Genomic DNA, 14,303 nt, shown 5'->3' with positions numbered 1-14,303 from the left:
CCACCCTCGTGGAAAGGGTGTGGGCCCCCTGGTCTTCATATTTGGCGAGGATTTTTTATTATTTTTTCTAAGACCTCCCGTGGAGTTTCAGGTCATTCCGAGAATATTTGTTTTCTGCACATAAAACAACATCATGGTAATTCTGCTAAAAATAGCGTCAGTCCGGGTTAGTTCCGTTCAAATCATACAAGTTAGAGTCCAAAACAAGGGCAAAAGTGTTTGGAAAAGTAAATACGACGGAGACGTATCAACTCCCCCAAGCTTAAACCCTTGCTTGTCCTCAAGAAATTCAGTTGACAAACTTAAAGAAAGAAAGAAAAACTTTTACAAACTCTGTTTGCTCTTGTTGTTGTAACTATGTCAAGCCAGCATTCAAGTTTTCAGCATAAATCATAACTAACCACATTTGCAATAATTCTCAGGTCTCACAATTACTCGTATCAATAGCATAATCAACTAGCAAGTCATAATAATAAATCTCGGATGACAACACTTTCTCAAAACAATCATAATATGATATAACAAGATGGTATCTCGCTAGCCCTTTCTGAGACCGCAAAACATAAATGCAGAGCACCTTTAAAGATCAAGGACTGACAAGACATTGTAATTCATGGTAAAAGAGATCCAATAATAGTCATACCCAATATAAATTCACAATGATGAATGCAAATGACGGCTATCCTCTCTAGCTAGTGCTTTTTAATAAGAGGGTGATGACTCAACATAAAAGTAAATGGATAGGCCCTTCGCAGAGGGAAGCAGGGATTTATAGAGGTGCCAGAGCTCGGTTTTGAAATAGATATAAATTGTATTTTGAGCGGTATACTTTCATTGTCAACGTAACAACTAAGAGATGGCGATATCTTCCATGCTAAACACATTATAGGCGGTTCCCAAACAGAATGGTAAAGTTTATACTTCCCCTCCACCAACAAGCATCAATCCATGCCTTGCTCGAAACAACGAGTGCCTCCAACATACATCAGGTCCCAGGGGGAGTTTTGTTTGCAATTAATTTTGATTTAGTTTGCATAAAGCATGGGACTGGGCATCCCGGTGACCAGCCATTTTCTTATGAGTGAGGAGTGGAGTCCACTCCTCTTGAGAATAACCCGCCTAACACTGAAGATAAGGACATCCTTTGTTGATACATGAGCTATTCGAGCATACAAAACAGAATGTTTATTTGAAGGTTTAGAGTTTGGCACATACAAATTTACTTGGAATGGCAGGTAGATACTGCATATAGGAAGGTATAGTGGACTCATCTGGAATAACTTTTGGGTTTAAGGGATTGGATGCAAAAGCAGTATTCCCGCTTATTACAGGTGAAGGCTAGCAAAAGACTGGGAAGCGACCAACTAGAGAGCGACAACAGCCATGTACATGCATTAAAATTAATAAACATTGGATGCAAGCATGAGCAGGATATAATCCACCATGAACATAAATATCATGAAGGCTATGTTGATTGTTTCAACTACATGCGTGAACATGTGCCAAGTCAAGTCACTTAAATCATTCAAAGGAGGATACAACCCCATCATACCACATCATAATCATCTCAATAGCATGTTGGCATACAAGGTAAATCATTATAACTCATAGCTAATCAAGCATGGCACAAGCAACTATGATCTCTAATTGTCATTGCAAACATGTTTATTCATAATAAGCTGAATCAAGAACGACGGGCTCATCATATTTACAAAAACAAAAGAGGTCGAGTTCATACCAACTTTTCTCATCTTAGTCAGTCCATCATATATCATCATAATTGCCTTTCACTTGCACGACCGAATGGTGTGAATAATAATAAGAGTGTACGTGCATTGGACTAAGCTAGAATCTGCGAGCATTCAATAAACAGGAGAAGACAAGGCAATATGGGCTCTTGGTTAAATCAACAATAATGCATATAAGAGCCACTTCAACAATTTAATTATGGTCTTCTACTACTGACCCCCAAATAAAAGGAAAGAAATAAAACTATTTACACGGGAAAGCTCCCAACAAGCAGAAGAAGAACGGGAAATATTTTTGGGTTTTCTATTTAGTTATTACTACTACAGCAGCAAAATAAACTACTACTAATTTTTTTGGTTTTTCTTAAGGTTTACTAAACACACAAGAAGAAAGCAGGAAAAAGAAAATAAACTACCATGGATATTACAATGAAAAAGTATGAGCACCGACATCTAGCAATGAGTGTGTGTGAACATAAATGTGATGTCGGTGAGAAATACGTACTCCCCCAATCTTAGGCTTTTGGCCTAAGTTGGTCTATGGCCACGGCTGACCTGGTGGATATCCATAATAATAGTTGTTGGGGTCGTACTGTGATGAAGAAGAAGAAGGCTCCGATTGCCACTGGCTGGCAATCATCTCCGGATCCCACTGATAGTTAGACTGTCGTGAAGGATCAAATTGTGGTTCCGGCTCTGGCTCCTCAGCTGGTGCAGGGTTCCGGTAGGCGTGAATAGCTGCCAATGGAACAAGGTACGTGCCTGCAGTCAAATCAAACAAAGAAGGAGCTGGCAAGGTAATAGTCTCAGGATGATGTTTATTGAAGAACAATTGATATCTAAGCTCCCCTGCCCTATTTTTAACAATAAAATCATGCGCCACCATACTTTTATGATCTAGATAAACACGTGGTAGCACTTTTTCTTCCTTCTCAGCATGCCTAATAGGTATGTTAAAATGTGTGGCTAGGCGTGTAGCAGAAATGCCTCCAAAGATGGGACCCTTAGTACGGTTCATATTTAACCGTCTAGCAATAATACCGCCCAAACTAAAAGTGTTATCACTATATAAACCTTGGAGCATAATAATTAAATCAGGGATACTAAGGTTTCCAGAGTTTTCGCGTCCAATTAAACAACGACTAGCAAATAATGCAAAGTAACGCAAAACACGAAATGTATGCTAGTGATTTGTGCATCGGAAACCTTCCTGGTTTCTCCTACATTGATATTATCAATAAACCCAGCCACATCATCATGATGTGGATCTTCTGTCCTGCCCTCAAAAAGGACTAAACAAATTCGACAGAAATCAAAAAGTGACATCTCCTTAGGCTCATCATATAAATGAAATTCCACCGTAGGTGGTGAGTTCCTAGGATGAAAATAAAAGTTTTGCACAAAGGTATTTGTGAGTAAGAGATACTGATCGCATTGGTCGTGGAGGAAAGCGGCGAGGCATGCATTGTGAGCCAATTCATGAAAATCTTCATAGATATCGGCTGCTCTCAAGAAATCTTCAGAAGGCCATTCACCCGCCCGAATCTCCGTGGTGCGTGGCAAATTATACTTAGGCTTAGGTGCCTTTTACTTTGAGCTTTGGCTTGATGAGCCCCTCAATAATCTCCTCATCATTTTTCTGAAACAATCCGAAATTTTTAGTAACTTCAAAATAAAAGTAAACCAAACTCAATAAAACTGATGGCAACTACTCCTACAAGTGCCTAGAGCCTATATCAAGCATTAGAACTACTTGGAACCATATAATTTTGACATGCAATCTCAAGAACATGGTCACCTATGCAGCAAAAATTTGCAAAGAATAAATCACTAGAACAAAAACTAATTGGACCAATGGAGGAGTGACATACCAAGGAACAATCTCCCCAAGCAGTTTTGCGAGAGGTGCTTTGAGCAAGGAGATCGAAAATCACAGCAAAAGTGGCTGGAACTCGTGCTTGAGTTGGTTTTCGGGTTTGTGTGAGATAGAGGAAGAAGATGGGTGCTAGGATAAGTGGACGAGGGCCACCATGGGCCCACGAGGTAGGGGGGCGCGCCCTATGGGGGGGCGCGCCCACCACCCTCGTGACCAGGTGGTAGCTCCTCCCGCGGTAATTTTTGCACAGTAAATCCTCAAATATTCCCGAAAAAATCATATTAAATTGGCATGGCATTCTGAGGACTTTTATTTTCGGGATACTTTTATATTGCACGGATAAGTCAGGAAACAGACATAAAAATACTATTTTTACTTTATTTAATAACAGAAAATATAGAGAGGTTACAGAAGTTTGTGCTGCTAGTTTCATCCATCTCATGCTCATCAAAAAGAATCCACTAACAAGGTTGATCAAGTCTTGTTAACAAACTCATTACGATAATCATGAAACTGGAGAAATTTCGAATAACACTAAGTTACCTCAACGAGGATATGCACATCCCCAATAATAAGAATATCATATTTCTTCTTGACTGTAGGAAGAGGAAATTCAAAACCTCCAAATATAATCGATGGAATTTTTCCAATAGAGTTGATACTATGAAGTTGAGGTTGTTTCCTCGGAAAGTGTACCGTATGCTCATTACCATTAACATGAAAAGTGACATTGCCTTTGTTACAATCAATAACAGCCCCTGTAGTATTAAGAAAAGGTCTTCCAAGAATAACAGACATACTATCATCCTCGGGAATATCAAGTATAAGAAAGTCCGTTAAAATAGTAACATTTGCAACCACAACAGGCACATCCTCACAAATACCGACAGGTATAGCAGTTGATTTATCAGCCATTTGCAAAGATATTTCAGTAGATGTCGGCTTATTCAAGTCAAGTCTATGATATAAAGAGAGAGGCATAACACTAACACCGGCTCCAAGATCACATAAAGCAGTTTTAATATAATTTCTTTTGATGGAGCAAGGTATAGTAGGTACTCCGGGGTCTCCAAGTTTCTTTGGTATTCCACCCTTAAAAGTATAATTAGCAAGCATGGTGGAAATCTCAGCTTCCGGTATCTTTCTTTTATTAGTAATGATATCTTTCATATATTTAGCATAAGGATTCGTTTTGAGCACATCGGTTAATCTCATACGTAAAAAGATAGGCCTAATCATTTCAGCAAAGCGCTCAAAATCCTCAGCATCCTTTTTCTTGGATGGTTTTGGAGGAAAAGGCATGGGTTTCTGAACCCAAGGTTCCCTTTCTTTACCATGTTTCCTAGCAACAAAGTCTCTTTTATCATAACGTTGATTCTTTGACTGTGGGTTATCAAGATCAACAGCAGGTTCAATTTCTATATCATTGTCATTACTAGGTTGAGCATCATCATGAACATTATCATTAATATTTTACTAGGTTCATGTTCATTACCAGATTGTGTTTCAGCATCAGACATAGATATATCATTTGGATTATCAGGTGGTTCAGCAATAGGTTCACTAGAAGTTTGCACAGTTCTATCATTTTTCTTCTTCTTCTTTTAGAAGAACTAGGAACATCAATATTATTTCTTTGAGAATCTTGCTCGATTCTCTTAGGGTGGCCTTCAGGATATAAAGGTTCCTGAGTCATTCTACCAGTTCTAGTAGCCACTCTAACAGCATAATCATTTTTCTTACTATTCATTTCATCAAGCACTTCTTTTTGAGCCTTAAGTACGTGTTCTACTTGAGTGGTAACCATAGAAGCATGTTTGCTAACAAGTTTAAGTTCACCTTTAATATCAGCCATATAATCACCCAAGCGTCTAATCATATAAGCATTTTCTTTTAATTGTCTACCAAAATAAGCATTGAAGTCGTCTTGTTTAAACATAAAGTTATCAAACTCATCCAAGCACTGACTAGCAAATTTAGTAGGAGGGACTTCAGCTTTATCATATCTATAGAGAGAATTTACCTTTACTACCTGTGTCGGGATATCTGGATCAGGAGGTTCTTCAGTAAATAAATAATTGAGATCATATGTTTCTTCAACAGGCAGTGAATTAAGACCATGTATTTCTTCAATAGGAGGTAAATTCTTAACGTCTTCAGCTTTAATACCTTTATCTTTCATAGATTTCTTTGCCTCTTGCATATCTTCGGGACTGAGAAATAGAACACCTCTCTTCTTCGGAGTTGGTTTAGGAATAGGCTCAGTAATTGGAGCAGGAGTTGGCTCAGGATCTGGCTCAGGAGGTGCCCAATTACTTTCATTTGTCAACATATTATTCAATAGAATTTCAGCTTCATCTGGTGTTCTTTCCTTGAAAAGAGAACCAGCACAACTATCCAGGTAATCTCTGGAAGCATCGGTTAGTCCATTATAAAAGATATCAAGTATTTCAGGTTTCTTAAGAGGATGATCAGGCAAAGCATTAAGTAACTTGAGAAGCCTCCCCCAAGCTTGTGGGAGAGTCTCTTCTTTAATTTGCACAAAGTTATATATTTCCCTCAAATCAGCTTGTTTCTTATGAGCAGGGAAGTATTTAGCAGAGAAGTAATAAATCATATCCTGGGGACTACGCACACAACCAGGATCAAGAGAATTAAACCATATCTTAGCATCACCCTTTAATGAGAATAGAAATATTTTGAGTAAATAGAGGTAACATGATCTCTCATTATTAGTGAACAGGGCAGCTATATCATTTAACTTAGTAAGATGTGCCACGACAATTTCAGATTCATAGCCATAAAACGGATCAGATTCAACCAAAGTAATTATATGAGGACCAACAGAGAATTCATAATATTTATCAGGAACACATATAGGTGAAGTAGCAAAAGCAGGGTCAGGTCTCATTCTATCTCTAAGTGATTCTTTGTTCCATTTAATTAATAACCTCTTAAGCTCATATCTATCTTTGCAAGCAGAAATAGCAGTAGAAGATTCCATATCAAAAAGATAACCCTCAGGAATAACAGGCATATTTTCATCATCACTATCATCATCGTATTCAGATTCAATAATTTCTTTTTCTCTAGCCCTAGAAATTTGTTCATCAAGAAATTCACTAAGCGGCACATTAGTATCAGGCATAGAAGCAGTTTCATCATAAGTATCATGCATAGCAGAAGTGGCATCATCAATAACATGCGACATATCAGAACGAATAGCAGAACTAGATGTAGATGTCGCAAACTTACTCATAACAGAAGGTGAATCAAGTGCAGAGCTAGATGGCAGTTGCATACCTCCCCTCGTAGTTGAGGTATAGATCTTGGTTTTTGGATCTCTCAAGTTCTTCATAGTGTCCAGCAGATATAAATCCCAAGTGACTCAAAGAATAGAGCTATGCTCCCCGGCAACAGCGCTAGAAATTAGTCTTGATAACCCACAAGTTTAGAGGATCGCAACAGCTTTCGAGGGTAGAGTATTCAACCCAAGTTTATTGATTCGACACAAGGGGAGCCAAAGAATATTCTCAAGTATTAGCAGCTGAGTTGTCAATTCAACCACACCTGGAAACTTAGTATCTGCAGCAAAATGTTTAGTAGCAAAGTAATATGATAGTGGTGGTAGCGGCAACAAAAGTAAAGACAGCAGAAGTAATGTTTTTGGTATTTTGTAGTGATTGTAAAAGTAGCAGCGGAAAAGTAAATAAACGTAAACCAGTATATGGAAAACTCGTAGGCACCGGATCAGTGATGGATAATTATGCCGGATGCGGTTCATCATGTAACAGTCATAACATAGGGTGACATAGAACTAGCTCCAATTCATCAATGTAATGTAGGCATGTATTCCGTATATAGTCATACGTGCTTATTGAAAAGAACTTGCATGACATCTTTTGTCCTACCCTCCCGTGGCAGCGGGGTCCTATTGGAAACTAAGGGATATTAAGGCCTCCTTTTAATAGAGAACCGGAACAAAGCATTAGCACATAGTGAATACATGAACTCCTCAAACTATGGTCATCACCGGGAGTGGTCCCGATTATTGTCACTTCGGGGTTGCCGGATCATAACACATAGTAGGTGACTATAGACTTGCAAGATAGGATCAAGAACTCACATATATTCATGAAAACATAATAGGTTCAGATATGAAATCATGGCACTCGGGCCCTAGTGACAAGCATTAAGCATAGCAAAGTCATAGCAACATCAATCTCAGAACATAATGGATACTAGGGATCAAACCCTAACAAAACTAACTCGATTACATGATAAATCTTAGCCAACCCATCACTGTCCAGCAAGCCTACGATGAAATTACTCACGCACGGCGGTGAGCATCATGAAATTGGTGATGGAGGATGGTTGATGATGACAACGTCGATGAATCCCCCTCTCCAGAGCCCCGAACGGACTCCAGATCAGCCCTCCCAAGAGGTTTTGGGGCTTGGCGGCGGCTCCATATTGTAAAACGTGATGATTTCTTCTCTTTGATTTTTTTCTCTCCGAAAGCAAATATAGAGAGTTGGAGTTGGCGTCAGAGGGTCAACAGGGGGCCCACGAGGTAGGGGGGCGCGCCCTAGGGGGGGCGCCCCCCACCCTCGTGGAAAGGGTGTGGGCCCCTTGGTCTTCATATTTGGCGAGGATTTTGTATTATTTTTTCTAAGACCTCTCGTGGAGTTTCAGGTCATTCCGAGAATATTTGTTTTCTGCACATAAAACAACATCATGGTAATTCTGCTGAAAACAGCGTCAGTCCGGGTTAGTTCCATTCAAATCATACAAGTTAGAGTCCAAAACAAGGGCAAAATTGTTTGGAAAAGTAGATACTACGGAGACGTATCAGGTAACAGGAGGCAGGGGACACAATGTTTACCCAGGTTCGGGCCCTCTTGATGGAAGTAATACCCTACGTCCTACTTGATTGAGCTTGATGATATGCGTATTACAAAAGTTGATGTACCACGAGATTGTAGAGGCTAAACCCTAGAAGCTAGCCTATGGTATGATTGTCGTTGTCCTACGGACTAAACCCTCCAGTTTATATAGACACCGGAGGGGGCTAGGTTTACACAGAGTCGGTTACAAGGGAGGAGATCTACATATCCGTATTGCCAAGCTTGCCTTCCATGCCAAGGAAAGTCCCATCCGGACACCGGTCGAAGTCTTCAATCTTGTATCTTCATAGTCCAACAGTCCGGCCAAAGGATATAGTCCGGCTTTCTGAAGACCCCCTAATCCAAGACTCCGTCAGTAGCCCCTGAACCAGGCTTTAATGACGATGAGTCTGGCGTGCAGATTTGTCTTCGGCATTGCAAGGAGGGTTCCTCCTCCGAATACTCCATGGAAGATTTTGAACACAAGGATAGTGTCTGGTTCTGCAAAACAAGTTCCACATACCACCACAGAGAGAATAATATTTCCACAAATCTAATCTGCTGACATGTTTTGCAACATGACATCATGCCATGGCCCGGCGATTATTCGAACCGTTTTTCTCGACCAGCACTGCACATATTGCGAGGCGTTTTTCTTGACACGTCTTGTCGAAGAAGAGATCGTGTCCCCCTTATAACGGGATTCTCATTAATACGGGTATGGGTAACCCAACCATGCAATCACTTACGGCGTTCGGGGAATAAGCAATTTTATCAGGTAAGTGGGGAGGTGCACCACCTCTTCTGCCCTTATAAAGGGACAAGGATTCACTCTTTTCACCCACGCCTTCTTCCCGATTCATTCCCTTCTACTCAGGCTTCAGCGCCCAAGAGTTCACCTTCTCTGCCCACAAAAGGCCTTCAAAGATGTCCGAATCCGGAGCAGGAGGCAAATGGATGGCCTCTATCGTCCGAGAGAAGGATATCAAAAAGCGTTGGGAGGCCGGATATCTTGCCAAGAAAATCAGCCACCGTCTCCCGACGGCGGGACAGATCATCCCCACTCCAGGACCCCACGAGAGGGTTGTATTCCTCCCTCACTTTGTCCGTGGGCTAGGGTTTCCCCTCCACCCGTTCATTCGTGGCATCATGTACTATTATGGGATCGATCTTCACAATCTGACCCCTAATTCCTTCCTCAACATATCGACATTCATTGTCGTGTGCGAGGCTTTCCTCCGCATTTCGCCGCACTTTGGTTTATGGCTGAAGGTTTTTAATGTGAATCCCAAGGTGGTGGGCGGTGAGCACACCGAGTGCGGGGGCGCTATGGTGAGCAAGATGCCCAATGTCATATGGCCAATGGGGACCTTTAATGATTCTATCAAGGAGTGGAAACAACAGTGGTTTTACATCACTGAGCCATGCGGCAAGGAATGGGCCGCATCGCCCGAGTTTTGATCCGACGCCCCTCTGCGGCTTACATCCTGGGTCAAGAAAGGCCTAGACTGGTCCTCGTCCGACGAACTATCGGTGCTCCAGACGCGCGTTGAAGATATGGGAGGTAAGAACATTGAACTTGTCAATGTAGTCCAGGTGATATTAGTCTGCCAGATATTGCCTTGTCAACACCGGACTTGCAATCTATGGGAATTCGTTCCGGCCAGGCACCAAACCTTGCGAGGGTTCTTTGGCTCCTCGCACAAGGACATTTGTAAGGTGCTTTTCAAGTCCAGCAAATCATGGCCGGACTCCGCCGAAGACCGCGGGTACCAACTGTCCCACCCTGCAAGTTCGGTGAGTTTATCAAACCTTTCTATCCGCATGACCCAAAGGAAGCAATTAACGCGTGTTTATTCAACTCTCCCAGAGCTGGACGAAGAAGGCGGAGCGGATCCATTGTACGGCCCCGCTGCTCGAAGACTCGGCCATCCCACTTCTGACGAAGATGCTGGTCCCGGCGCCTTACAAGGTGCTGAAGAAGATGGTCGAGAAGGAGGCCAAAAAGACCCGGGGCAGCCTTCGTCGTCGCGGAACTTCGGACACAATACCCGAAGGCTCTGATGCCCATTCCGCCTCCAAAGAGGATGAAAAGGAGGAGGAAGATGAATCCCCTGCGGGGGGAAGAAGGAAGAGGACGGCCTCCGCACCCTTGGAGGCCGAACTTCCCAAAAGGGGAAGGGCTTCTCTTCCGGAGGAGTCCACTGCCGCCGCCGACAGCAGCCCTGCATGGGATCCTAGGGCCCAGCCCCTGGTGAACTCGTAAGTATATAAAATCCAAGTATGTTTAAGCGTCCGGACTCATCGTGGCTTAGTATTTTAACCTTAAGCGATATTTTTTGTAGTCTGGTGAGGTCCCGTACCAAACAATCCTCATCAGAGGACCTGCTGAGCTCAAATGATATGGAGAGAGGGACGCCCCCAAAGGCTCCTTGCTCCAAACAGGTGCATAACACCGAGGCTTCGTCCTAGAAGGACCCTGGCCAAGGGGGAAAGGAAGAAACCGTGAAGGCGGCGCCTGAAGGTCAAACCACAGGGGCCGGACACGTGGGGGAGAAGATTCCCATGGGGTCTGACGGCGGGGGCGATCCTGAGTTCGGCTCCTCACCGGATGCAATTCCAGAGGCATATACGGCTCCAGAATCAAGAAGGCAGCCTCCTTCGGCCGGAGGGGGCGTGCATGTTCCACCGGCGACCTCTATCCATCCAGAGGTGTAGGATGCTTTGTTGGTGGCGTTACGAGACGCCTCCATCGTTGACGAACACTGTGCCCTTATGGGTGCGGTGATTGAGAAGATTCAGTCAACTGAGAGTGGACTGAACGAACCCTATATCAGCCTTATAAGAGGCTTTGAGGTATGTCTTATAAGTTGCCGAAGAGTGTCATAGTATAGATAGTACCCCGGATACACTGTTCGGTGGAAGAAAGAACGGACAGGGGATCACATTGATGATCACAGGAAGACTCATTGAATGATATTGATTTCTCTTCTGTTTCAAGCAGATACCTGTAGTGGCGGCTGCCTCTCGTACTACGGAGATCTCCGGACTGAATCAAAGTCTGGAGTGGGCCATAGAAGAAATTGGCCAATTGAAAATGTAGTTGAGAGATAAACAAGGTATGCACAAGCGTTGCACGCATTTATTGTGAAATAAATGTTCAGTATGAAATAAGCCGCATAATTTGTGCTAGGGGTTATGACCGAAGTCGAGGCCCTCAAAAGGGCCGTTGCCGAGGCCGAGGAAAAGGCAGCCACGGAGTAGACTCTTCATGAGAAACACGAGGCCAGAGTTATTAAAGTTGAGCAGGAGCTGCAAGAGGCCGTATGTAAATGCGAGACCTTCGAGCAGAGATTAATGGAGAAAGAGTCAGAACTCACCAAGGCGCGTCAAGCCACGAGCGATGCCCGGGGGGAAACCCAAAGCACCCTGCAGGGGATCCAAGAGGCGAGGAAGATCGCGGCGGGTAAGGCTTTTCCCATGTAAAGCAAGTATTTGAAGGGAAAACTATGTTTCTGATTGTGAATCCGGACTTCTCAAGTGTATTTGCCGAGCTACCTCACAGCATATCAGATGCCGCTCAATTCTATCGAGCTGAAGGAAGGAACACCGCCGATAAGCTCTTTTGGTCGCAGTATTTCGTGCCGAATTATCCGATGCCTTTTGCCGATCAACTGAAACAGCTGATCGAACTGCATAAGGCGGCAGAACTAGCCATGAAAGATATGGTTATCCAGTTATGGCTTGCCGAGCCGATTCCAAGCAGTAACTTCGGGCTCGTGAGGCGGCTTGTAAGCGCTTGCCCTCGACTTGTCGTCATCAAGTGCTCGGTCTATATAGAAGGAGCGCGAATGGCCTTCGCCCTCGCAAAGGTTCACTGGGGGAAGATGGATGCCAAAAAGCTAGTGACCGAGGGACGGCTAGAGGGGAAGGAGCACCGCAAGCCCGAATTATATTATAAGAGTGTCCTGAAAGGATCTTACCTTGCAGCAGAGCTATGCACCAAGGAAATTATATTTCCATGAATGCCGATCATGTTGTCCTTTGTAATGTTTGAACAAGGTCGTTTATATGTCGCATGTTATATAAAAGTTTACCCTCATGTACGGCCACTTTTATGTTAAAACTAAGAGTTGGCCAGTCGTCGTCTTCTGCCCCCACGTAAGAAGTACGGGGGTGTTCGGGATAAACCTGAGCACTCTTTATCCTAGTTTTGGGTGCTCCGAAGGAGGTGCTCAGCATAACGAACCAGGCAATCGGACTATAGGGCTTTATCACTCTCACTTAGCCATAGGAGCTTTAGTATGGTCGGCGCAACCCCTTGTGTTCGGAAGACCGTACTAGGGGCTCTATAAGAACCCGATCGGAGAAAAAGCCGGTCCATCACACGCTGTATTGGTTATGGCATTGTGCGGGAGAAATCCTTAAAGATTTTGTGACCGCTCGAATAGCTGACCAGCACTCGCCGTATAATGACAGTTAGTTTTCAGCTTTCTCTACTGAGGTGCTCATCCGGAAGAACTGGGACACAATCGCAATAGTTCTCCCAGTGCTACCTTAGCCGATATAGCGGAACGTAAGGTACCAAAACATGGGAGCTGGGCAAACCCAACTATTGACCCAAGACATGATTCGGAGCTGATGCATATAATGCTATAGGTTCGGGGTGCCGAACTTCCATGAAGGTGTTCGGACTTTTATTGCCGTGCTACGGGAAAAATGAAGCCCCTGGCATATTTAAGGCATATTGCTGTGTACGGATGCCACTTGATGAAATGATTTCGATAAGAAATAATCAGTAGGTAAATGTCATATAAATCCACATGTTGTATTTGAATAATACGTCTATGCGTATGGGTACAAGTAATGTGATAAAAAGGAGTTGTGATAGCAGAACCTGCTGTGACCAGAAGGAAGAGGTTGAGTGCGGATCCGTATTATAGATAGACATTCACTGCGGGGAATGTCTAAGGATCCCCTGACGCGTTCAAGCTGCCTCTGTGTAGTCCGTCCAGGTCGGTGCAAAGGTGAACCTGCGAAGGAAATATAAGAAACTTTTGCGTGCCGGAGGGCGGTTGAACCGCTGAGTTCGGCCTATCATGGCCTTCGCCGAAGTGTTTAGTTGATGTCAGAGTAAATAGCCATGGGTAGCCTAGCCGGCTTCCCCTGGCCCTTCTGAAAAAATTATGAGCCCGTCCGGCTCTCAAGAACCCAAGACATGGGGCCGCCTTCCCCTTGCTGGCTGTCACCCAGGCCGGCTTTCGGAAGGTGGCCCGACTTTAGCCCTCGTGAAGAAAGCCACGGGAGGGCCGACTTCGAGAAGCCGGCCGCGAGAAGGCCGACTCCAGGAAGCCGACTCCCATAAAGCGGTCGAGACCGTACCCTCAAAGTTTGCATCCACCTAGCGGTGATGTGACGGGGTGTGGCTACAGTGAAGCCTGCCTCCCTCGAATCCCGGAGCACGCGTGGCACAGTGCGCCGTACGGGGTGGGCCTGACCCGTCCGGCGCGGCACTGTTGCCATGCTGACCCTGGTGTCACCCACGACGGGCCACCAGTGCGGCCCACAGATGGTTGGCCCCTTCGGGCAGAGAGACACCCGAAGGCGGCCACGCCTCCCCCTAGTCGGCCCAAGATGGAGCCGGCTCCCCGCAGCCGGCTTGCCGCTTCCCTCGAAGGAGACGCCCCATTAAGGAGACAAGACGCGGTGAGGCTATAGCGATCGCCCGACGGGCAGCGGCACTGTAGCCGCGCCTACCACGACGAAGCCCACGTCACCGAGATAGAGCAACAG

Source organism: Triticum dicoccoides, chromosome 4A (assembly GCF_002162155.2).
Source record: "Triticum dicoccoides isolate Atlit2015 ecotype Zavitan chromosome 4A, WEW_v2.0, whole genome shotgun sequence".
NCBI lineage: Eukaryota > Viridiplantae > Streptophyta > Magnoliopsida > Poales > Poaceae > Triticum > Triticum dicoccoides.
Note: the sequence above shows the minus strand (reverse complement) of the source record.